The 25,118-nt window shown below is 35.0% G+C and overlaps 1 long non-coding RNA gene across 1 annotated transcript; it reads left to right on the top strand.

Moving 5' to 3' along the window:
* The first annotated feature begins 2,626 nt into the window (after positions 1-2,626).
* On the top strand, positions 2,627-21,470 carry LOC120208758. Its single transcript, XR_005524339.1, has 3 exons — positions 2,627-2,840; positions 12,491-12,495; positions 21,460-21,470. It is a non-coding gene; the product is annotated as an uncharacterized LOC120208758 (long non-coding RNA).
* Positions 21,471-25,118: the final 3,648 nt, after the last annotated feature.

A 25,118-nucleotide genomic window follows, 5' to 3' on the forward strand; every position in this document is an offset into this window, starting at 1 on the left:
TAAGCATGCTTTGACATTCTAAACTATGCTTGAATATTCATATATTGTCCTATGTTTGCATTCTATATGATATTCATGCATGTCACATCTTTAATTAGCTTGTTTCATGCATATGTTACACATTCCTTACTTATGTTATCGTATCCATTGCTTTATTATATTAGCCATGGAATCATGTGTTACATTAGAATGTTACTTATTACTTATTCATTACCTTGAGCATTGGAACAGATGTGAGCACATCTATGCCAGCAAAAGAAGTTGATCCGGAATTCTTGCCAATAGGGCCTATCACACGTTCTAAGCCAAAGAATTTCAAGGAAGTTCTTTCTCTTAAGTGTTTACAAATTTCTGAATCATTTCATAATGTTTATGCCTTAGAACCGAAGCATTTTGATATGTTACATACTGATGTGTAACGCCACCATAGTTATACTAAGGACTTATATGAGTAATAGATGTTTCCACATCTTTACTTTGCTTTATATTATGTTTACATATGTTTTAGATTCATTTATTCTGTTTGCATATCATTTATATAATGGAGCATATCTATCATTCATTAGCTCACATGCATTCATTTTAGCTAAGAATGATTCATCACATTTAACAAATTGTAGCATACTTATTATTTATTCATGAACATGAGAATTGGAACTTATATACATTTTGTATTTAGTGCAAGGTACGTTTAAGGCAATCCAGTAGACAGTTCACGTCACTCATATTGATCGCCACTTTTAAACTTGTTCCAAGAAACTTTGGGTGATGAAGTCTTCTTAACATTTAATCTCCTATCTCTTAGGTTTCCAACTTACTTTTAATAGTATCAATCCAATAATGGGAGCTCAAGATATACCAAGATTACTAAAGACAGTACAGGCTGGAAATAAATACGGGATTTGCAACCATTCATCCATAGAAGACATATACAGCTCATTAGAGCATGATACATGTAGGGAAAGCTTGATGAAGCATTTAAAAGACACATACAACTTAGTGGAGCATTTTGGAAGACAAACATCTTGGTGGAGCATTTGGGAGACACAACAGCTCACAAAGAATCTGGACAGCTAGTGGAACACTAAAGAGAACTCAAGGCCAGCTAATCACCACCAGCCCTTGTTTGCTAACTAGATACCCACTCAAGCAAGCTCATACACGTCCAAGTCATGTTGCATATGACCAGCAAACCATCATCTATTTATTCATGTTAATTAAGCATTAAATTATGTCTTTGAGGGAGCACAAGGTCTGGCCAAATACCATACGGCTATACCCCTTTAAAATTATATAAATAGGCTTTCTTATTTCATTTGTAATCAGACATTTTTATGCATAAAAAATATTTTGAGTTTTTCTCTCAATGTTGGTTCTTCTTAGAACTACCTTCTTGACATTTCAAGTCTGATCTTGTTGTGTTAAGCTTGTGATACTTCGGGTTCTTAGATTGCTATCTAACGGGTCCAAGTCCTTTGAACATTGAATGTATATGGTGCGGGTTTATACTTTTTAGTATAAGTTCTTCCTTGTTCTTTGTTTGTTAACAAAAATTTCCAGATTTGTTATTTCACCATTATCATCTTTTTCGAGCACTCATCTTCCATCTTTCACCTTTGTAAATTTCCAACAACCTAATTCCTTCTTTTCTTCATCCTTTTTTTCCTTTTCTTAGCCATTTTCGCCCATAGCCTTAACTATACAACTCCCATCATCATCCTTACTTTTAAGTAAGTCTGCTGCTAAGGAATTACTTATTTCATTCTAGATACATTACAATCGAAGAGGTCTTCAATAAATAGGCTATCTTATATCATGTGGTAATCAGAGCAAAGGTTTGAACCAAGTAAGAAATTCAACTTTAAATGTACAAAAAATCCGAAAAATAAAGAAAAGAAAAGAAAAGTTTCTCATTTTTTAGAAAAGATGAAGAAAAGTGTAATGATCTTGTGTTGTTCAACATTGAAATGCTTTGATTCAACCCAAAATGCAGCATCTTTGATGGTTTTGGTGATAGTCTCATTGTAAGCATTTATTTGTAGTAAGTTTACTTATTACTTTTCATCTCCTTTCTTTGTTCCCTTGGAATTTTAGCCTTTCTTTACATTACTTCCTAATTTACATTGACCGTTGTTATTTCTTTTAGCGGACACACTTGATAGATTCTGAAAGATCGAAATTAGTTCGTAAAAGAACTGATTATGAGGGAACGAGTGAAAAAGGCATATTGAGCGTCTGAGATCAGAAGGGGAGACAGAAAAGAGCCATTAAAAGTTTCTCTCGAGTGAAACACGAGTGTTGAGTGATTGAGTGCCAATTCTGATTTCTTTGGAGCAAAATTTTGAGAATATTTTTGTGTGTGTTGTGATGTCTTATATACATTAATTATTTTTGTGTTGTCTTGTTTTATTTTACAAATATGGCATGTTCTAGTGATAGCAATCTGGGTGACCAACCACCTAACTTGCAAATGCAAGCCATTACCCGTGAGATACAAAGGATGTTAAGGGCTGAACTTGAGGCTTTATATTCTAGAATGGATAAAGTCGATGGAGGATCCCAATCTCATCGTAATGAAAAGATTAATGATGAAAACGAAATTGATCAGCCTCTGAGACTGAATCAGAGACATGAGCATGCATTTGATGATAATTTGGCTAACATAAAAGTTGAAATTCCATCTTTTCAGTGACAAACAGATCTTGATGCATATTTGGCATGGGAGAGTAAAGTTGAGCATATTTTCGAGTGTTATAATTACTCAGAACAAAAGAAGGTTCATTTGGAAACAATGGAGTTTGTTGATTACGCTTTCATTTGGTGGGATCAATTGTTGATCAGTAGATGAAGAACCAGTGAGGGTCCAATTAACATGTGGGTAGAAATGAAGCGACTCATGAGAAAACAATTTCTTCCATCTCATTATCATCGTGATTTATTTCAGAAATTATGAAACTTGAAACAGGGTATTTGAAGTGTTGAAGATTACTTCAAGGAGATGAAAATGGCCATGATGCATACAAATATCGAGGAAGATAGAGAAGCAACCACGAAACGTTTTCTTGTAGGTTTGAATTTTGAAGTTGCTAACATTGTTGAGTTCCAACATTATGTCTAGTTGGATGACATGGTGCATATGGCGATCAAAATAGAAAGGTAGCAACATAGAAAATCTTCTTACCAAGGTAATACTCCTTCTAAAGTTTTCTCTAATCTATTATTTACTCCTAACAATGCCAGGAAGCAAGCACCGCTTAAGATTAAGGAAAGAATTGAAGCGAGTAGTTCAAAGCCTCCCATTGTTGAAGTTGGACGTGGAAAGCAACATATACAACCAGAACGCACAAGAGAAATCCAATGCTTTAAATGCCTTGGCAGAGGGCATGTTGCAAGTCAGTGTCCTAACTGAAGGATAATGTTGACGCGTGTGAATTGGGATATAGAGTCTGAATCTGAAGATAATGACCAAATATAGACTTGTGCAACATGTGAAGCACTTGTGCTTAAGAGAAGTTTTAATGCACAATTGATTCAAGATGAGAAGCAGTGAGAGAACATATTTCATACAAGATGTCTTGTAAATGATAAGGTATGTGTTATGATTATTGATAGTAAATTTACAAGTATTGTTATGGTTGACAAGTTAGGGCTAAAAACGACAAAGCATCCCAATCCATACAAGCTACAGTGGTTGAATGATGCTGGAGAGTTAAAGGTTGCTAAAGAAGTTCTTGATCCATTTTCTATTGGAAAGTACAAGGATGAAGTGTTGTGTGATGTTGTGTTAATGGATTCCCCTCATTTGTTGTTGGGACGTCCGTGGCAGTTTGATAAAAAGGTGATGCATGATGATTTCACAAATAGATATTCTTTTATGAATGCATATAAGAAAATCACTTTAGCACCTTTGACACCAAGTCAAGTGCAAGAATATCAAGTTCGTTTGAAAAAGAACAGTGAAGAAGCAAATGGAAGAAAAAGATGAACGTGTATGCAAACAGAAAAGAAATCAAGAAATGTCTTTCCTCTCAGCAGTCTTTACTTATTTTAATGTATAAGGAGCGTTTTTTATTGGCTAAAATTCCCATTGATTTGCCTGTGTCTATTGCATCTCTTTTGCAGGAATTTGAAGATGTGTTTCCGGATGAGACACCGAGTGGATTGCCACCTATTCGAGGCATTGAGCATCAGATTGACTTTATTTCAGGAGACACTATTTCAAATAGGCTAGCATATCGAAGTAATCCTGAAGAAATGAAAGAAATTCAGAAGCAAATCACTGAGTTGATGGAGAATGGTTACATTCAAGAGAGCTTGAGTCCATATGTTGTACCAGTGTTGTTGGTGCCAAAGAAGGATGAAACGTGGAGAATGTGTGTCGATTGTCAAGTTGTGAATCAGATCACTATCAAATATCGACACCTTATTCCTCGCCTTGATGATATGCTTGATGAATTATGTGGTGCGAGTATCTTCTCCAAGGTGGATTTAAAGAGTGGGTATCATCAGATTCGAATGCGAGAAGGCGATGATTGGAAGACAGCCTTCAAAACGAAATTGGGTTTGTATGAATGGTTAGTGATGCCTTTTGGTTTAACTAATGCACCTAGTACGTTCATGCGGCTAATGGATCATGTTTTGTGACCTTATATTGGAAAGTATTGTGTTGTGTATTTTGATGACATTCTTATCTACAACAAGTCGTTGCAGGAACATGAGGAACATTTGAGAAATGTTATTGGCACATTGAGAAGAGAAAGGTTGTTCGGTAATTTACAGAAATGTGTATTTTGTACTGACAAGGTTACCTTCCTCTGTTTCATTGTTAGTTCCTAGGGTGTAGAAGTCGATCCTGAAAAAGTAAAGGCAATTTAGGAATGGCCTTGACCGACGTCGATAATTGAGGTTAGATCTTTTCATGGTTTAGTTATTTTCTATCGTCGGTTCGTATCTAATTTCAGTTCCATTATCACACCCTTAACCAAGATTATAAAGAAGAATTATATCTTCAATTGGGGTAATGAACAGGATGAAGCCTTTTTAAAAATAAAAGATTGTTTGACTAAGGAACAGTGTTATCCTTGCCTAATTTTGATAAAATGTTCGAGATTGAGTGTGATGCTTCAGGTATAGGAATTGGATCAGTCTTGTCACATGAAAAGCGACCTATTGCCTATTTCTGTGAGAAGTTGAGTGGTGCCACTTTAAACTATCCAGTTTACGATAAGGGATGTATACATTAGTTCGAGCACTTGAGACGTGGCAGTACTATCTTTTGCCGAAAGAGTTTGTGATTCACACCTATCATGAGGCTTTGAAACACATTACAGTTCAGCATGAATTGAATAAAAGGCATGCTAAGTGAGTTGAATTTTTGGATTCTTTTCCTTATGTCATTCGATATAAAAAGGGTTAAGACAATGTAGTAGTGGATGCCTTGACCTGCAGGTATATACTTCTGAATTATTTGGATCCTCATTTGATTAGTTTTGCTTATATTAAAGATTTATATGCCACTGACTCTTATTTTAGATAAAGATAAATGTCATGTGAAAAAGGTGCAGACGAGAAGTTTTATTGACATGATGGCTATCTTTTCAAATAAGGAAGAATCTGCATTCCTCAAGGGTCAATTCGAGAAGTCCTTGTTCGAGAAGCATATGAAGGTGGACTTATGGGACATTTTGGATTTACTAAGACGTTGCACATTCTGAAGAAGCATCTATTCTGGCCTAAGATGTGCAGGGACATTGAAATAATATGTGAGCGTTGTGTAACATGTAAGAAAGAAAATTGAAGGTTCTACCACACGGTATGTATTTACCTTTACCTATTCCTGATTCCCCTTGGCTGGATATTTCGATGGATTTTGTGTTGGGATTACCTAGAACTAGGACAGGTAGAGATAGTATCTTTGTTGTGGTTGATAGGTTTTCAAAGATAACACATTTCATTGCGTGTCTTAAAACTGCTGATGCTACTAATGAGTCCAACTTATTTTTCAAGGAGATTGTTCGTTTACATGGAATTCCTAGGTCTATTGTTTCTAACAGGGATGTTAAGTTTTTGAGTCATTTCTGGAGGACACTTTAGTGCAAATTGAGAATGAAACTCATGTTTTCCACTACTTGTCACCCTCAAACTGATGGATAAATTGAGGTTGTAAATCGAGTTTTATCTACTTTATTGTGTTCCATCATTAAAAAGAACATTAAGATATGGGAAGATTGTTTATCGCATGTTGAGTTTGCCTATAACCATTATGTTCATTCTGCTACTAATTTTCACCATTTGAGATTGTTTATGGCTTTAATCCTTTAACTCCTATATATTTGTTGCCATTGCCTCAAGAACAGGTTATGAACAGGGACAGAAAGTCTAAGGCATACTATGTGAAAAGGTTGTGATGTAAGGCTATTCAGGCTTCTTCAATAATGGAGAAGTTGGTAGCATTGTTGTTTCCCAATCTAGAAGAGACACCAAATGCTACACTTTGAATAGAAAGTAATTTGTACAATTGAAAGAAGAAATGATTAAATAAAAATAAGGATTGAAAGAAATGGAAATGATAAGGAATGAAATGGAAAGAAATGATATCAAAGTAGGTTGCGGAAGTGTTGAATAAATATCCTTCGAGTGTTGATGAAATCGGCCTCCAATAGTGAAATGGATGTATGCCTTGTTGATGAATGAAGGATGATTTAATGGTGAATAGGTGGTAAGGGAATAGTGTTGATATAGGCGTGAAATGGTGATAGAGGATGGTGATGATATAGGTGTACAATGGGGATGGAAGATGGTGATGTTATAGGCGTGAAAATGGTGATGGAATATGGTGATGAATAGATAGTATCTTATAAGACTAAGAATGAACCAATGTTATAAAGAGAAAATACCCATTTCTTATAAGTCTTTATAAGGGATGGTAGCAAGGACTTTGACCCACTATCTATAAAGAGATAGGAACCAGAAGTATCAAGAGGAAGGAATGACGCCACAAACTTAGAATAAGCTTGCTTAATCGATATAGTTCTAAAAAGAACTGGAAGAGAGAATAATCTCACTAGGATTTATATTATCAAAGGGTTGTCTTACAATGTAAAAAGCCTAGCCTATTTATAGTTTTCAAAGGGTTTAGGCCGAATAAACACTTGATGGTTTGGTCAAGGTTGAAACCCCTTTGAAAATACATGATTTTTGATGAAACTACATGATTTAAATGAAGACACATGCTCTTGGCCGAATGGTTATATGTTGGTTCAGCCCTAAGGAAGATTTGAATGCATTTGGAAGTTATTTGGGTGCCAAAATGAAGAGGAAAGAGTCTTTGGCCGAATAGGAAGCATCCCTTGGTGTTTTGGCGCCAATTTAATGTCACATAGAGTGAACATGCTTGAATGATGCACATGGAAGCCTACTTGAATTCACATGGGTCTTCTTGCAATGCTTTGGTGAGGTTTCAACCATATGATGATGTCTTGAAGTCCATGGAATGAAGATAGACAGCAAGTAGGCATGACTTAGCTTCCAACGTGCATCTAGGTGTCATGGTCTTCAATGGGCAGCAACTTGTCATGAAAGGTCACATGTGTAGAAGGTAACCTTTCATTATTTGAGCTACTTTCCATGTGTTTGAGCTGAAGATGAGCTGGCCATAGATGAACTACATGAAGATGAGTTTTTGATCAGCTCCTTGTGAAAAGGCACCTCTTGGTATGTCAACTCTTCACAAAAAGGTACGAATCCACAAAAATTGACCTAGACCATATTTGTAGTTCTCTGTGTGGTGGTAATGATGGTACAACTCTCCAGTTGAAATGAGACCTCTAGCTAGCTCAAAAGTCCAGCTCAAGTTAGATATGAGCTCGGGGGTCAGCTGGCAACTTTGTCCCAAAATGATCTTGAGTTGTCCCGAAGTTATCCTAGTCAAGTTTACATAGGTCTTGGACTCCAATACTAGCTTTAAGTTAGCTCCCATCATGTGGCCGCCTATGTACCTACAAAAGAAAGCATAATATAAGCTAAGTATTTAAATTAAATAACTTATAATATAAAGATGTAGACTATAGGTTATAATAATAACTCATGCATCATATGTTAATGAATGAATATTATTATTATAACTATAGACTATATGCTTGAATATCAATCAGCGATGCAAACCATATAGTGAATGAATGCACATGTTATGATAATTCAAGTATAGTCTAATCTACAAATGTATGCTTATAATAATATATAGTGCATATATGAGTAAATATAAGATAAAGTAAGGTAGAACTCCCTTAGAACCAGATTTGAATAATATCCATGGTGTGATCAAGTCATGGTGAAATTTAGAGCTAGATAGGATCACATCATCCTCCCCTTCTTTTGGGCGATTTGGCAAAAGTGACAAAGATTCTTTTCATAAGTCATGTCCTCTGAATAAGTGCTTTGAATATACATGAACTGAAAAAAAAAAGATAACTCTCATAAGTAAAGACACGATTGAATACAAATAAAGGAAAATTGTACTTCCTATTGGTATTTGATGGTTGGTTAAAAACCATGTCTATTGAAGACATGTTGCTTTGAATGATCATATCCCTTGGCATCCCAAAAGTCATGTCCATTGGATCATGAAAATTCACAATTCTATGCTCTTGAAGGGTTACGTCCGTTAAGCCTTTATGATTCACGTTTCTTATCTCTTTCCCTTGACAAAGTGTGTCCTTTAAATCATCATTTCCATCACAAATTGATAAAATAATGCCACAGACATGAATCGAATTGCTGCAAAATGAATCAAAATAAGTAAATGAAAAACTATTGAAAAGATGAATGGACATATCAAAACATGGTGGATGTTTAATGGGAGTTGGTTGCTGAATTCTTTTCATAATTGGCAATGCACTAGGAATGTCAACAAACACAACTCTTGGCACTTCAAGGAATGCTTCTTTTGGAACTTCAAATGGTATAACCTCTTCAAAAGTCACATCTTTTAGTCCTCCAAAAGCCATGATTCTTGAATCATCTCCTCGAAAAGATGTCTTTTGAATTTCCCTACAAAACATAAGAAAAGATAGGAGAAGGAGTAAAGTTAGATAAAATTTGTTCAAAAGTCTCCTCTTATGCTTCAATCTCATTCCTCTCATTTTTAATTCCAATGTGTTCTTCATCCACTCTCTGATTTTCATCATTTTCAACGTTTTGTTCAATTTCAAATTGCATTCCTTCACTGCAACTTTCTTCTAAACATTCTTCTTCAAGTTGTTCCTTCATTGTTTTAATGCGTTCCCTCAAGGTGTTTTTATTTTTATTTACTCGATAAGAGGATAATAGAGTCAAGATGATTTTTCTTTTATTGTTGTAGAATGAATACCGATTTGTGAATCCATCATACAATGCTCGTTTATCAAAATGCCAAGGTCGACCGAAATAGAAGATGGCTTGAATTTATAAAAGCAACATCATAAAAGACTTCATCTTTATATCTCCCAATTGAAAAGGGCACAAGTACTTGCTATATGACTTCAAACTCTTCATCTTCATTTAATCCTTGCAAAACGTATGGACTGGGAAGTTTGAATGTTGTAAGTCCCAACTTATTGACCATGTATGTGCTTGCAATGTTTGTACAACTTCCTCTATCAATAGCTACAACACACACTTTACCATCTACATGGAAACGAGTGTGAAATGTGTATGTTCTTTGTTGTTCATCCTTCAATGTTTGGAAAGATGGAAGATCATAAGACATTGTTAGTATAAAAATAAAAATAAAACCTTACCAGTACACTCACAAAAGCCTCACTTGGTCACTCAAAATAAAATTAAGACTTCATTCCACTCGTACTCGTGTTTGCACTCGGGGATATGTTCTTGGCTTTTTATGATCTCCCTTATGATCTCACCCTCTCATTTTTCTTTTTTCGTTCAATTCTCTCTTATGGGTCCTTTTTAAGAAATAACTCAAGATTGACCAAGACTCTTTAGTTTGTGCGTCGGCTTAAAAGAAATGGTTAGGGTATAGAAATGGTTATGGTAGGGTAGAATAGAAAAGGTTAAGAAAGTGATAAGGTAATAGAGTAAGAATTGATGAAAGAATAAGAAAATGAAATAGTAAAAAAGTGAAGATAACTTACAACTCAAGTAGCAACACTTACTATATTTCTTCATAAGAAACAACAAGGATACCTCCTTCTAGTTTGTTGTTGGGCAGATTGTTTTGTGTTTATCTTTGAGTTTACTTTGCAACTTTCTTCACTTATTTTTCATTGAATTTTTTTCTTCTTTTCTTTTCTTTCTTTTGCACTCCAAATTTGTTGTAGGAGTCTTTTCTTTTTCTTTTTGTTTTTCTTCTTTCTTTTGCTTTTTTGCTTATCTTTTTTCTTTTGCTTTTTGTTACAGAACTTGATTGTCATTCCAATAAAGCTTTGATACCACTTGATGTAAGGCTATTCAGGCTTCTTCAATAATGGAGAAGTTGGAAGCTTTGTTGTTTCCCGATCTAGAAGAGACACCAAATGCTACACTTTGAATTGAAAGTGATCTGCACAATTGAAAGAAGAAATTATTAAATAAAAATAAGGATTGAATGAAATGGAAATTGATATGGAATGAAATGGAAAGAAATGATATCAAAGTAGGTTGCGGAAGTGTTGAATAAATATCCTTCAAGTGTTGATGAAATCGGCCTCCAATGGTGAAATGGATGTATGCCTTGTTGATGAATGAATGATGATTTAATGGTGAATAGGTGGTAAGGGAATAGTGCTGATATAGGCGTGAAATGGTGATAGAGGATGGTGATGATATAGGTGTACAATGGGGATGGAAGATGGTGATGTTATAGGCGTGAAAATGGTGATGGAAGATGGTGATAAATAGATAGTATCTTATAAGACTAAGAATGAACCAATGTTATAAAGAGAAAAGACCCATTTCTTATAAGTCGTTATAAGGGATGGTAGCAAGGACTTTGACCTACTATCTTTAAAGAGATAGGAACCAGAAGTATCAAGGGGAAGGAATGACGCCACAAACTTAGAATAAGCTTGATTAATCGATATAGTTCTAAAAAGAACTTGAAGAAAGAATAATCTCACAAAGATTTATATTATCAAAGGGTTGCCTTACAATTTAAATAGCCTAGCCTATTTATAGTTTTCAAAGGGTTTAGGTCGAATAAACACTTGATGGTTTGGTCAAGGTTGAAACCCCTTTGAAAATACATGATTTCTTTTATGAAAATACATTATTTAAATGAATATACATGCTATTGGTCGAATGGTTATGTGTTGGTTCGGCCCTAAGGATGATTTGAATGCATTTGGAAGTTATTTGGGTGCTAAAATGAAGAGGAGAGAGCCTTTGGCCGAATAGGAAGCATCCCTTGGTGTTTTTGCGCCAATTTAATGTCACATGGAGTGCACATGCTTGAATGATGCACATGGCAGCCTACTTAAATGCACATGGGTCTTCTTGCAATGCTTTGGTGAGGTTGCAACCATAGGATTATGTCTTGAAGTCCATGGAATGAAGATAGGCAGCAACTAGGCGTGACTTAGCTTCCAACGTGCATATAGGTGTTATGGTCTTCAATGGGTAGCAACTTGTCATGAAAGGTCACATGTGTAGAAGGTAACCTTTCATTATTTAAGCTATTTTCCATGTGTTTGAGCTGAAGATGAGCTGGCCATAGATGAAGTACATGAAGATGAGTCTTTGGTCAGCTCCTTGTGAAAAGACACCTCTTAGGATGGCAACTCTTCACGAAATGGTCCAAATCCACAAAAATTGACCTAGACAATATTTGTAGTGCTTTGTGTGGTAGTAATGATGGTCCAACTCTCCAGCTGAAATGAGACCTCTAGCTAGCTTAAAAGTCTAGCTCAAGTCAACTGTGAGCTCGGGGGTCAGCTGGCAACTTTGTCCCAAAATGATCTTGAACTGTCCTGGAGTTGTCCTAGTTAAGTTTCCATAGCTCTTGGACTCAAATGCTATATTTAAGTTAGCTCCCATCATGTGGCCGCCTATGTACCTACAAAAGAAAGCATAATATAAGCTAAGTATTTAAAGTAAATAACTTATAATATAAAGATGTAGACTATAGGTTATAATAATAACTCATGCGTCATATGTTAATAAATGAATATTATTATTATAACTATAGATTATATGCTTGAATATCAATCAATGATGCAAACCATATAATGAATGAATGCACATGTTATGATAATTCAGGTATAGTCTAATTTGCAAATGTATGCTTATAATAATATATAGTGCATAAATAAGTAAATATAAGATAAAGTAAGGTAGAACTCCCTTAGAACTATATTTGAATAACATCCATGGTGTGATAAAGTCATTGAGATAATTGGAGCTACACATGATCACATCAGGTTGCATCAACAGGTTAAGGAAAATCTAGAACGGAGGAATCAACAGTAAGAAAAGAAAGCAAATAAAGTTCGTAAGCGAGTTACCTTTGATGTTGGAGATTGGGTTTGGGTTCATTTTTGAAATGAACATTTTCCAGTCCAACGGCGTTCTAAGTTGTTACCACGAGGAGATGGTCCATTTCAAGTGTTGGAGAAAGTGAACGATAACGCTTATAAGTTGGACTTACCGGGTCAATTCAACGAAAGTGCTACATTTAACGTTTCTGAGTTATCCCCTTATAATGTTTATGCAGATTTGAGGTAAAATATTTTTCAAGAAGGTAGGACAAATCAACTAAATGAAGGGGGGATGTTGTGATTCTATCGACCACCATGTTCAAACAAAACATGCTCACAACTTTGAAGTTCTTCCAAGATGATTCCAAAGGAGTTCTTCCATATTTTATTACTTATTTACTCATTTATGCTTTATATGTGTTATAAGCATGCTTTGACATTCTAAATTATGCTTGAATATTCATATATTGTCCTATGGTTGCATCCTATATGATATTCATGCATGTCACATCTTTAATTATCTTCTTTAATGCATGTGTTACACATTCCTTACTTATGTTATCATATCCATTGCATTATTATATTAGCAATGGAATCATGTGTTATATTAGAATGTTACTTATTACTTATTCATTACCTTGAGTATTGGAACTGATGTGAGTACATCTATGCCAGCAAAGGAAGCTGATCCGGAGGTCTTACCAATAGTACCTATCACACGTTCTAAGGCAAAGCATTTCAGGGAAGTTCTTTCTCTTAAGTGTTTACAAATTTCTTAATCATTTCATAATGTTTATGCCTTAGAAACGAAGCATTTTAATATTTTGCATAATGATGTGTAACGCCACCTTAGTTATACTAAGTACTTATATGAATAATAGATGTTTCCACATCTTTACTTATCTTTATATTATGTTTACATATGTTTTAGATTCATTTATTATGTTTGCATATCATTTATATAATGCCAGCATATCTATCATTCATTAGCTCACATGCATTCATTTTTGCTAAGCATGATTCATCACATTTAAATAATGGCAGTATACTTATTATTTATTCATGAACTTGAGCATTGTAACTTATATACATTTTGTATTTATTGCAAGGTGCGTTCAAGGCAATCCAATGGACAGTTCACATCACTCATATTGATTGCCACTTTTAAACATGTTCCAAGAAACTTTGAGTGATAAAGTCTCCTTAACATTTAATCTCCTATCTCTTATATTTCCAACGAACTTTTAATCGTATCAATCTGATATTGGGAGCTCAAGATATTCCCAGATTATTGAAGATAGTGCAGGCTGGAAATAAATACGGGATTTGCAACTATTCATCCATAGAAGACATATACAGCTCATTGGAGCATGATACAGGTTGGGACAACTTGATGAAGCATTTGGAAGACACATACAACTTAGTGGAGCATTTGGGAAGACAAACAGCTTGGTTGAGCATTTGGGAGACACAAACAGCTCACAAAGAATCTAGACAGCTAGTGGAACACTAAAGAGAACTTAAGGCCAGTTAATCACCACCAGCCCTTGTTTTCTAACTAGATACCCACTCAAGCAAGCTCATACACGTCCAAGTCATGTTGCATATGACCAGCGAACCAGCATTCATTTATTCATGTTATTTAAGCATTAAATTATGTCTTTGAGGGAGCACAAGGTCTGGTCAAATACCATTCAGCTATACCCCTTTAAAATTCTATAAATAGGCTTTCCTATTTCATTTATAATCAGACATTTTTATGCATAAAAAGTATTGTGAGTTTTTCTCTCAATGTTGGTTCTTCTTAGAACTACCTTCTTGACATTTCAAGTATGTTTACTGTTTACTTATCCATTTAATTGTTTCATTACTAATACTATTTATTCATCTTCTTTGTTGCAGCCATACCTATAATTCGAGGGCATTACTTTTTGTCATTCCTATATTGGAACAACAATAAGGCTATCTACTCACTTCCCTTTAAGAGTGTAGATTCATCTTATATCACATAGCCAACGAAAAACATATATGTCTATTAGTAGATGCATGTATTGTTATTATTGATTCAATTTTATACTTTTCTTTATTTTATCTTGGATGTACTTGTTCCTATGTATCATGTTTTATATCTGGGTTCTTGACATCCTGGTTTGGAATACTGAGAGTCCTGTGAAAGTTCTAAACCCCATAGTTCAGTCCATTAACATAGACCAAATTTTTAGAGGATATTCTATACATATCCATGGGGAGGTCTTTTTGGCGGAACTGATGGGGTTTCCATTAGAAGAGTTCGACTTGACTCTTGACATAGATTGGTTGTATGAGCATCTAGTTATTCTCGATTTTGAGACCAAGAAAGTTATTCTGAAGACTCATGATAACAAGAGGATAATGATGATCGAGGAATGTCGTGGTTTCTTGAAGAATGTTGTATCTGCCTTGGTAGTTGAAAGGATTATCAGAAAGGGTTATGAGGCATTTCTTGCTTATATTTTGTATACCAATGGTTCCCGATCAAACGTAGAAAGAATCTATACCTTTCAAGAATTTACTAATGTATTCCCGGAGGAGTTGCTTGCATTGCCTTCGAATAGAGGAGTTTAGTTTTGAAGGAGCTTAAGGAACTGAAGGGCCAACTCCATGAGTTATTTCATAGGGCATTCATTCATCCTAGCGTTTCACTATGGGGTGCTCCGATTTTCTTTGTTAAAAAAAAGATGGGAAATTGAGACTTTGTATTGATTATAGGAAGCTGAACAAGCACATGGTTAAAAAATATCCTCTACCCATGATTGATCGATCTGTTTGACCAATTTAGAGGGGCTACCATCTTTTTGAAGATAGATTTGAGATCTGGTTATTACCAACTCAAGGTGAAGGATTTTGATGTCCCCAATACTTTTTTCATATCGATATGGGCATTACAAGTTTATAATAATGTCATTCAGGTTAAGATATGCCCCTACTACCTTAATGGATTTGATGAATAGAGTGTTTCTACCTTATCTGGACCAGCTTATGGTTGAGTTCATCGATGACATTTTGGTGTATTCCCATACTGTAACAGAGCATGATGAGCATTTAAGGATCATCATGCAGACTTTGAGGGAGCATAAATTGTTTTTCAAGTTGATCAAGTGTGAGTTTTGGCTCAACAAGGTGGCTTTTCTAGGTCATATTTTATCTGCTAAGGGTATTTGTGTAGATCCGAGTAAATTAGAGGCTATTCTAAGTTGGAAGCCACCCAAGAACATCTCAGAGATTCGTAGTTTTTATGGTTTCTCCATCATTATAGCTCTTTTGACGAAGTTTTTGAGGAATGATGTCTCGTTTGTCTGGTCCAAAGCTTAGCATTCAAGCTTCAAGAAACTAAAGACGGTTCTGACTAATGTCCCATTATAGATTCAGCCTGAGCCTGGGAAGGATTTTTCTTTTTATAGTGATATTTACACTCTGGATTGAGATTTGTTCTTATGCAAGATGGAAAGATTGTATTTTACGCGTCCCATTAGTTAAAGCCACATGAGCGTAACTACCCCACCCACGATTACAATGGTATTCGCTTTTAAGATTTGGAGACACTATCTCTATGGAGAGAAGAGTTATATACTGATCATAAGAGTCGAAAGTGTCTACTTACTCAGAAGCAATTAAATCTAAGGTAACATAGCTAGTTGGAGCTCTTGAAGGATTATGATTGTGAGATAGAGTATCATTAGGGCAAGGCCAATTTTGTGGTCGATGTAGCTAACTCTAGATAGTGGATGGGGTAGTTGTGCTCATATGTCTAACAGTTATACTATTAGTATAAAGTCATTACAGGGTGTACATGTGGGTGCATGGTTCAGGGGAACCTACCCATTCTAGTGTTTGGATTGGGTAGTGTTCATGTTTTCAAAACCTATTTTACACTTGAATTTTACTGTAGTGTTTTATGTGTATGTTTTTATACACTGCAAGGATCACACAAGACTTTTTAGATCATTCTTCAATTTTTTTACTTTTCAAATACTACTCGACAATAGGCTAGGTGACTTGGCATTTGAAGAATCGTATATTCTCCATTTGTATCACTGTATATTTATATACACTTTTTCTATTATATTTTGGTAACACTTGTTTTACTACAGCTTATGTATCCTTATTACTGATATTTTGTTTTCCAATGTTGATATCCCTATATATTTACATCTTAGACTTTCACGATCGTTATATTAGCACTTTATGCTTTCTTGAATTTTATTTACTGAAATGGATTTGGATTTTGTTTTAAATATGAAATGGACTTTTGTATACGACATATGGTAGTTTAGATTCAATCGAAACTCCCAGGTCGGGTTAAGGGGGTTACATATTCGGTTTCAAAATGTTATTTGTTATGCATTAAACAACAACAACTACTTATGATAAATATAGATTAATTGGAAAGTTTTTCACTATGAGACCTTTGGATATGAAAGACATACCCAATAAAGAGTATTCTATGTTTTTATATATGTGTAAGTGATACCAATATATGAGGTAAGTTGAAAGTGTCGATTTTACTCCACTTGAAGTATACAGTGTAAGTTTGGGGTGTTAGAGCTTGCTCCACCATTATCGTGATTTTGGGATCTACATGACTCTTAAATAAAGTGAGAGTTATATAAAATTAAGTGTCCATCATCTAAATTGGAAACTTGTATGTGATGCATGTTGATAATAACAAGCAAAAGTAATAGTGCATGTGTATGTGATATTGGTAGCCATAACTATAAATTATAAGGCATGACTATATTCTGATTTTTGGTGCATTAAATGTGCATTATATGGACATTATGGCATGATGATGAAGTATGAACATTTGGGGTGTGAACAAGTAAGGTTTATAATATTTATGATGCTTTCCTTTAGTCTTGATGTGTAGATCATGTTTGAAAGTTTAGTCATTCGTTGAGCTTTATAACTCACACTTATTTTCTAATATGTATAAATCATTATTATTTTTTTATTTGATAGTTTGAGAGTCAAGACACTCATTGTTGATCAAAACAAGAAAGCATTTATAATAGTACGTTGAACTTGAGTTTTGTGTTGAGGCAATGTGAGATCCTTAAATTAGGATGCATGATTGATTGCACTTTCAATTCTTTACTAATGCATAGGTGAACTATAATGATTTTGTACACACATATTTTTGTCCAAATATTCATCCCAAATTTTAATTTAATTTAATTTAATTTTGTTTTGTTATAGTCTGTACAATATAGTCGTTTATAAACATATATGCATATATATTATAGTATTATATTTGAATATATATATATTGATGTGATGCTCCAGATGCCACTTGATGTACGGTATTTGTACCATAACAAATTGATTGTGGATCTAAGAAGAAAGCAAACAACCTGCACAAGTGAATGGTTCAAAAGAGATGGTTAAGGTAGTAAACGTATGGGTGAAATAGGTGGGCTATTTAAAATGAGAGATGGAAGCGAAAGATGGTTGATAAGGTTATGGTTATGGCTTATGAAACAAATGGATGGTAGTGAGGATAGTATCTTGAAGAAGTCTCAAAGAAGAACCAATGCTGTAGAGAGAAAAGACCCAGACTTTATATTGCTTCTTCAAGGGGTGGTATTAAGTACATTGACCCACTAGTTATATGAACTAGGAACCATAAATATCAAGGTGAAAAGAAAGGGGTTGACGCCACAAGTATAAAAATACTTGATAAGTCGATAAAAGTCACCAGGACTTAAAGAAGAGAATAATCTCACTTATATTAATCAAAATGGTCTGAGTACAATTGAGATATGCTTTCCTATTTATAGTAAATGGAGGGGCATGGCCGAATAGAGACATAATGGTTCGGCCAGCCCATGTATCTCCCAATAAAGACATAATTTAAATGCTAAAAGAGATGATGGTTCGGCCCTTGATTGAGGGATATTATCCTTGGCTGAATAACACTTGTATCCCTTCAAATTGGCGCCAAATGGGAGAGGAGATGATGCTTGGCCGAATGGTTAAATGGCTCTTCATCTTGGCGCCTAAATGAGATCATATGCACGGCACATGGGGCTGGTCATATGGCACGCACATGGGTGTTCTAGGGAGCCTTGTGGTGCAGGCTTGTGCATGGGATGATGGCTGGTCATATGTTCCCTATTAGGCGTGCACATGTCTCCTCCAATATAGCTTGAGTTGTGGAGCTAGCTAATAAGTATGGGTTGTTTTGTGAATAATCTTCTTAGCCGAGTCTTTGTGAGCTCTATAACAATATGTTGAGCTACATTCAGCTACCATTGATATCACTTTTGGTAACTCAGCTCCAAATAGTCCAACTAGTTGAGTTTAGCTAGCCTTAAGCTCCTCCAGCTGTATTGAGCTTTCCTTAGTGTTCCATGAGCTGCCATGTACTTTGTGAGCTATTTGTGAGCTGCATATGATGTCCAAATCATCCACCAAGCTACCTCAACGTTCATCACACTCCATATTACCTATATGTGCAAGGAAATAAGGTAAGTCCATGATATGGAGCTAAGACGAGCTAAATACCTTGCTGCCACGTTTTATTTATAGTAATGTGAGCTAAGTTTGAAGGTCATGAGCTAATTATATCATCTCAAAATATGTGTAAGATAATGCATAAATCTTAATAGCTAATATGAATGAATATGAAATAATGAAATGATTTATAATGATTTTGCCTTGATGTATATATGATAATCATGCTTAATATGATTATAAGATTATCCTATCACGCTTATAACATTGTGTATCAATCATAAAGATATGGGTATATGTTGTATGCATGAATATTATATAACATGGTATTCATAAATGATAAATGGAAACATGTAATAATAATATCCTAAGAAATGATATGTAATCATAGCATATATTTGAATAATATGAAAAACTCCCTTAGAAACAGCTTTGAGGAAAATCCATGGTGTGTTCAAGTCATGGAGAAAGTTGGAACTAGTTTGGATCGTATCATCCTCCCCTTATTTTAGGCGATTTGTCCTCAAATCAAATTAGTTTCTCATTGAAGACCTTCTTGATATAGGAATGACTGAATCCTTATGTTTTCCTCCAATAGGTGATTCATACGATATGTTCAACCTCTTGGCTTCAAATCTGGTAACTTCACATCCTTTGATGGGAGGACACAATGTTTGGGAATCATCACATGTCCTTTGAACGGGAGAGACATATCCTTTGGCGAAGATAATAACTCCTTGGTGCTGATTTAAATCATCATGTCTATTTGGAAATTCATCACCCTTGGTGAAAGGACATAATCTTTGGAAGTTTTCCTTTGAACCATCATGTTCCCTTTGATGAATCTCTAACTCTTCAAGAGAATCATATCCTTTGTGGGTGAATAATCTTACCTTTTTACTTGAAACTACACATTCGATTGAAAAGGCACAAGTCCATTGAGATCCCTCTTTGGAAACGTGATATCCTTTTAGAATAGAACTTGCCTTTTGGATCACTCCTTTAAACTTTGTACCTTTCCAAATGATAGCTTTTGAGCTGGTGGATAATGCTCGATTCATCTCTTTGAATTGTTCAACACGTGTGAAAATAACTCCATAGAAATGAATCATTTCACTCCAAAATAAACAAAAGTTAGAAACTGAATAAACAAGATGAATGGAAATAGCAAACCATGAAGGATGTTTAAAGGGTGTTGGTTGTTTGATGATGGAAAACTCCATTGGTTGTTGAAATCTCTTCAATAGTTGTAATGTACTTGGAGCCTCAATGATCACAACTTGTGGCACTTCAATTGGCACATTCTTTTGAATTTCAAGAGGTACATCCTTTGAAATGTCAAAGGACATGTCTTGTGGATCACCAAAAGTCACATCTATTGATTCTTCAAAAGACATGTTTCTTGAATCTCCAGCTTGAAAAAATATTTCTCTTGGAATATCCTGCAAGGAAAAAGAAATAGTAGAAGAAGATTTGTTAGGTAAAATTTATCCTTCACTCTGCTTCTCTTCTCTACACTCATCATTTTCAAATATGCCATTTTCAATTTGCTCTACTACCTGCAAATCATCCTTTTCAACTTCAACAGATTCATTTCTAATTCTTCTTGTCTCCTCAAAATATTCTTCTTCAATGGTATTTTATTTGATTTGCTCATTTCTCCTCATATCTTCAATATTTTTCTTCATGGCCTTCGTTTTCTCCCATTCTTCTATGCGTGACTTGAGGGTTACTTGACATTCATGAACTTGGCTTAGAAGCATCGATGCTAATATGATTTTCCTCCCTTGATGTTGGAAAGAGTACTTGTTAGAGAATCCGTCATGGGTAGCCTTCTTATCATATTGCCAAGGATGCCCAAGTATAAGGTGGCTTGCACTCATGGGAACCATGTCACAAAAGACTTCATCATTGTATCTTCCAATTAAAAAAGGTACAATAACTTATTTGGTTACCTTTGCTTCACCCACAACGTTGAGCCACTGAAGTTTGTATGGATGAGGTGCTTGGAAGTCTTGAGACCCAAGTTTTCCACCATGTGAGTACTTGCTACATTTGTACAACTTCCTCCATCAATGATCACCACACAAACTTTATCTCCCACGTGACATTTGGTATGGAAGATGTTCTCTCTCTGTTCATCCTCTTGACTTTGAATGTTCAAAGTCCTTTTGACTACATGTATGTTGGATGGAAGAGACATGTTAGCAAATAAGGAAAAATGAAATGTGTGTAGGACCTTACCAGAATATACTCTCACAAAGCCTCACGAGTCACTCCAAGTAAACTTGATGTCACTCAATCCACTCGTGTTTACACTCTAGGACTTTAAGGCTTTTACTTGTCCTCTACTGATCTCACACACTCTGCCTTTTCCCTCTCGATTCTCTTGTCCCAAGTTCTAGAGAACTTTACTCAAGACTGTATCAAGTAAATTTTACTTGTTTGGCATCGGCTGCAAAAGGGTTAGTAGGATCGTAAAGAAAAATATAATTGAAAGGGTGGCTTAGAAAAATAGAAAGAAGAGAACAAAAGGGGTTACTTACACAAGTCAATTCACAACCTTGTATCACCACAATCAATTTAAACGGCTTACTTAAATTTCTTGGTGATGATAATTGTTGATGAGTACTTTAAATTCTTTCTTTTCTTTTCTTTTCTTTTTCTTCTTTTGAGTGCTGGATTTTTTTCTTTCTTTTGAGTGCTTCACTTTCTTTTCTGATTTTTCTTTTTCTTTGACTTTGCGCTTCACTTTGCACTTTTTTTTGTATTTTTCTTTTTGTTGTTGTTGCACGTTACTTTCTTCCACCAAAGATCTGATTACCGCGTGATGTGATGCTCCTGATGCCACTTGATGTACGGCATTTGTACCTTAACAAATTGATTGTGGATCTAGGAAGGAAGCAAATAACCTACACAAGTGAATGGCTTAAAAGAGATGGTTAAGGTAGTAAACGTATGGGTGAAATAGGTGGGCTGTTTAAAATAAGAGATGGAAGCGGAAGATGGTTGATAAGGCTATGGTTATGGCTTATGAAACAAAGGGATGGTAGTGAGGATAGTATCTTGAAGAAGTCTTAAAGAAGAACCAATGCTATAGAGAGCAAAGACCCAGACTTTATATTGCTTCTTCAAGGGGTGGTATTAAGTACTTTGACCCACTAGTTATATGAACTATGAACCATAAGTATTAAGGTGAAAAGAAAGGGGTTGACGCCACAAGTATAAAAATACTTGATAAGTCGATAAAAGTCACCTGGACTTAAAGAATAGAATAATCTCACTTATATTAATCAAAATGGTGTGAGTACAATTGAGATATGCTTTCCTATTTATAGTAAATGGAGGGGCATGGCCGAATAGAGACATAATTGTTCGGCCAACCCATGTATCTCTCTATAAAGACATAATTTAAATGCTAAAAGAGATGATGGTTCGGCCCTTGATGGAGGGAAATGATCCTTGGTCGAATAACACTTATATCCCTTCAAATTGGCACTAAATGGGAGAGGAGATGATGCTTGGTTAAATGGTTAAATGGTTCTTCATCTTGGCACCTAAATGAGATCATATGCATAGCACATGGGGGCTGGTCATATGGCATGCACATGGGTGTTCTAGGGAGCATTGTGGTGCAGCCTTGTGCATGGGATGATGGCTGGTCATATGTTCCCTATTGGGCGTGCACATGTCTCCTCCAAGATAGCTTGAGTTGTGGAGCTAGCTAACAAGTATGGGCTGTTTTGTGAATAATCTTCTTAGTAGAGTCTTTGTGAGCTTCATAACAATATGTTCAGCTACATTCAGCTACCATTGATATCTCTTTTGGCAACTCAGCTCCAAATAGTCCAACTAGCTGAGTTTAGCTAGCCTTGAGCTCTTTCAGCTGTATTGAGCTTTTCTTAGTGTTTCATGAGCTGCCATGTACTTTGTGAGCTATTTCTGAGCTACATATGATGTCCAAATAATCCACCAAGCTACCTCAACAATCATCAAACTCCATTGTACCTATATGTGCAAGGAAATAAGGTAAGTCCATGATATTCAGCTAAGACGAGCTAAATACCTTTCTGTCATGTTTGATTTATAGTAATGTGAGCTAAGTTTGAAGGTCATGACCTAATTATATCATCTCAAAATATGTGTAAGATAATGCATGAAGCTTAAGTGCTAATATGAATGCATATGAACTAATGAAATGATTTATAATGATGATGCCTTGATGTATATATGATAATCATGCTTAATATTATTATAAGACTATCCTAACATGCTTATAACATTGTGTATTAATCATAAAGATATGGGTATATGTTGTATGCATGAATATTATATAACATGGTATTCATAAATGATAAATGGAAACATGTAATAATAATATCCTAAGAAATGATAAGTAATCATAGCATATATTTGAATAATATGAAAAACGTGATCAAATAAGCATACGGATGGAAATAATAATATGATTATTTATACTAACATGTGAATGCATGCTTATGATAGAATAGAATGTATAAAGGATAAAGTATAATATAGGGTAATGAAGAACTCCCTTAGAAACAACTTTGAAGAACATCCATGGTGTGTTCAAGTCATGGAGAAAGTTGGAGCTAGTTTGGATCGTATCATATATATATATATATATATATATATATTTTTGTGTGTGTATGTATATATATATGTATATATATATATATATATATATATATATATATATATATTGAAAATATTTAGTTTTTAAAAATGGGTATATATAGTATATATTTTAAAATATTTTAACCATATATGAAAATATATATACTATGTTATATAGGGTTAATTACCCCATTCATAGATGAACTATACCTGATTCTTAGTTTCATACGTAATGTTTAAAAATTCTCGATGAACTATACAAAAAGTGACGTGGAACCCAATAACCTATAACAAACTGACAGGTGCCACTTAAAAATATGTTTTTTTATTTTTTGGGTAAATTACATCATTCATCATTCAACTATCTTCTCACTCTTATTTTAGTCACTAAATTTTAATTATTTTTAATTTAATTGAAGAGTGGCAAGGTGGTGCTTACCAAAGAGGGCCGGCACTAAAGTTGGAAGTACCGCCGAAGCTAGAGTGGAAGGGGATACACTGGTCACCTTCTCTAACAAGCTGAGCAGCCCTAATTCCTCGGCTTTAGAAAAAATGTTGAGTTTCTCTATCAAAGAATGGGTGAGTCAAAGATCATCCACCTTGGATAACAGACTCGGAAATAGACAAATCTAAAATGATATTTTTAATTTTTGTACTTTGGTAATGGCGACTCCGGTAAGAAACGAAGCTCACATGAAGAGTGAGCGAAAAAGCAAACAATGAAACAATAACGAAATTCATAAATTCGGAGAACGATAGGATGGTTAACAACTCGAAATCGCTTTTCATGGATGATTAAGATAGCAATCCCTGAATAAGTTATGGCTTGAATTAACCAAAATATGCTATCAAATTGTTTCCAAGGCTCCTGGCTAATGCTAGTAAATGCAAAAAAGGAGACAATAGTATAACAAAGCGCAAGCACAACAGTGACAATCAAAGAGAGCTTGAACCATATGGTAGTCCCGAGAAGGGCTCTACTGGGTCTTGTTTAAGTTAGAGCTGCCATGGATATTGCCTAAGAATCTAAAGAAAAGCTTGTGAACAGCCAAAACAATTAGGGTAAGTAGGAAGAGGAGATCAATGGCAGAGAAGAGAACTCTCTGAGGACACGGGGATAGGAAAATGAATCTCAGCCATTGGAGTATAAAAGGAATGGATGTTTGATTGGAAGGTTGAATCACAGTACTTGAACATGAAAGAGAAGTAAACCACGTAGTCGATGACATATTTCACTCGACGTGAAAGAATACAAAAATCACCTCATGAATTCAAACAAACAAGTTTACTGTAATAAAGCATTGCAAAGGCTTCCCCAATGTGTTCCATGCTTCCATGTACCTACATGTGCAAAGAAAACAAGGTAAATCAAAGGGATTGAGCTTGTATGAACCAATTACCTTGCTTTCGTGCATGTATATGACCTTATGAGCTATGAGTGCATGTCATGAGCTAAGAACATGATGATATTATATATATAAGCTAATGTATAAGAATTAGAAGCTGAATTGAATGCAAATGATCTAAAAATGAATGATT

The sequence above is a fragment of the Hibiscus syriacus genome, unplaced genomic scaffold (assembly GCF_006381635.1).
Source record: "Hibiscus syriacus cultivar Baekdansim isolate YM2019G1 unplaced genomic scaffold, ASM638163v2 tig00017446_pilon, whole genome shotgun sequence".
Classification (NCBI taxonomy): domain Eukaryota; kingdom Viridiplantae; phylum Streptophyta; class Magnoliopsida; order Malvales; family Malvaceae; genus Hibiscus; species Hibiscus syriacus.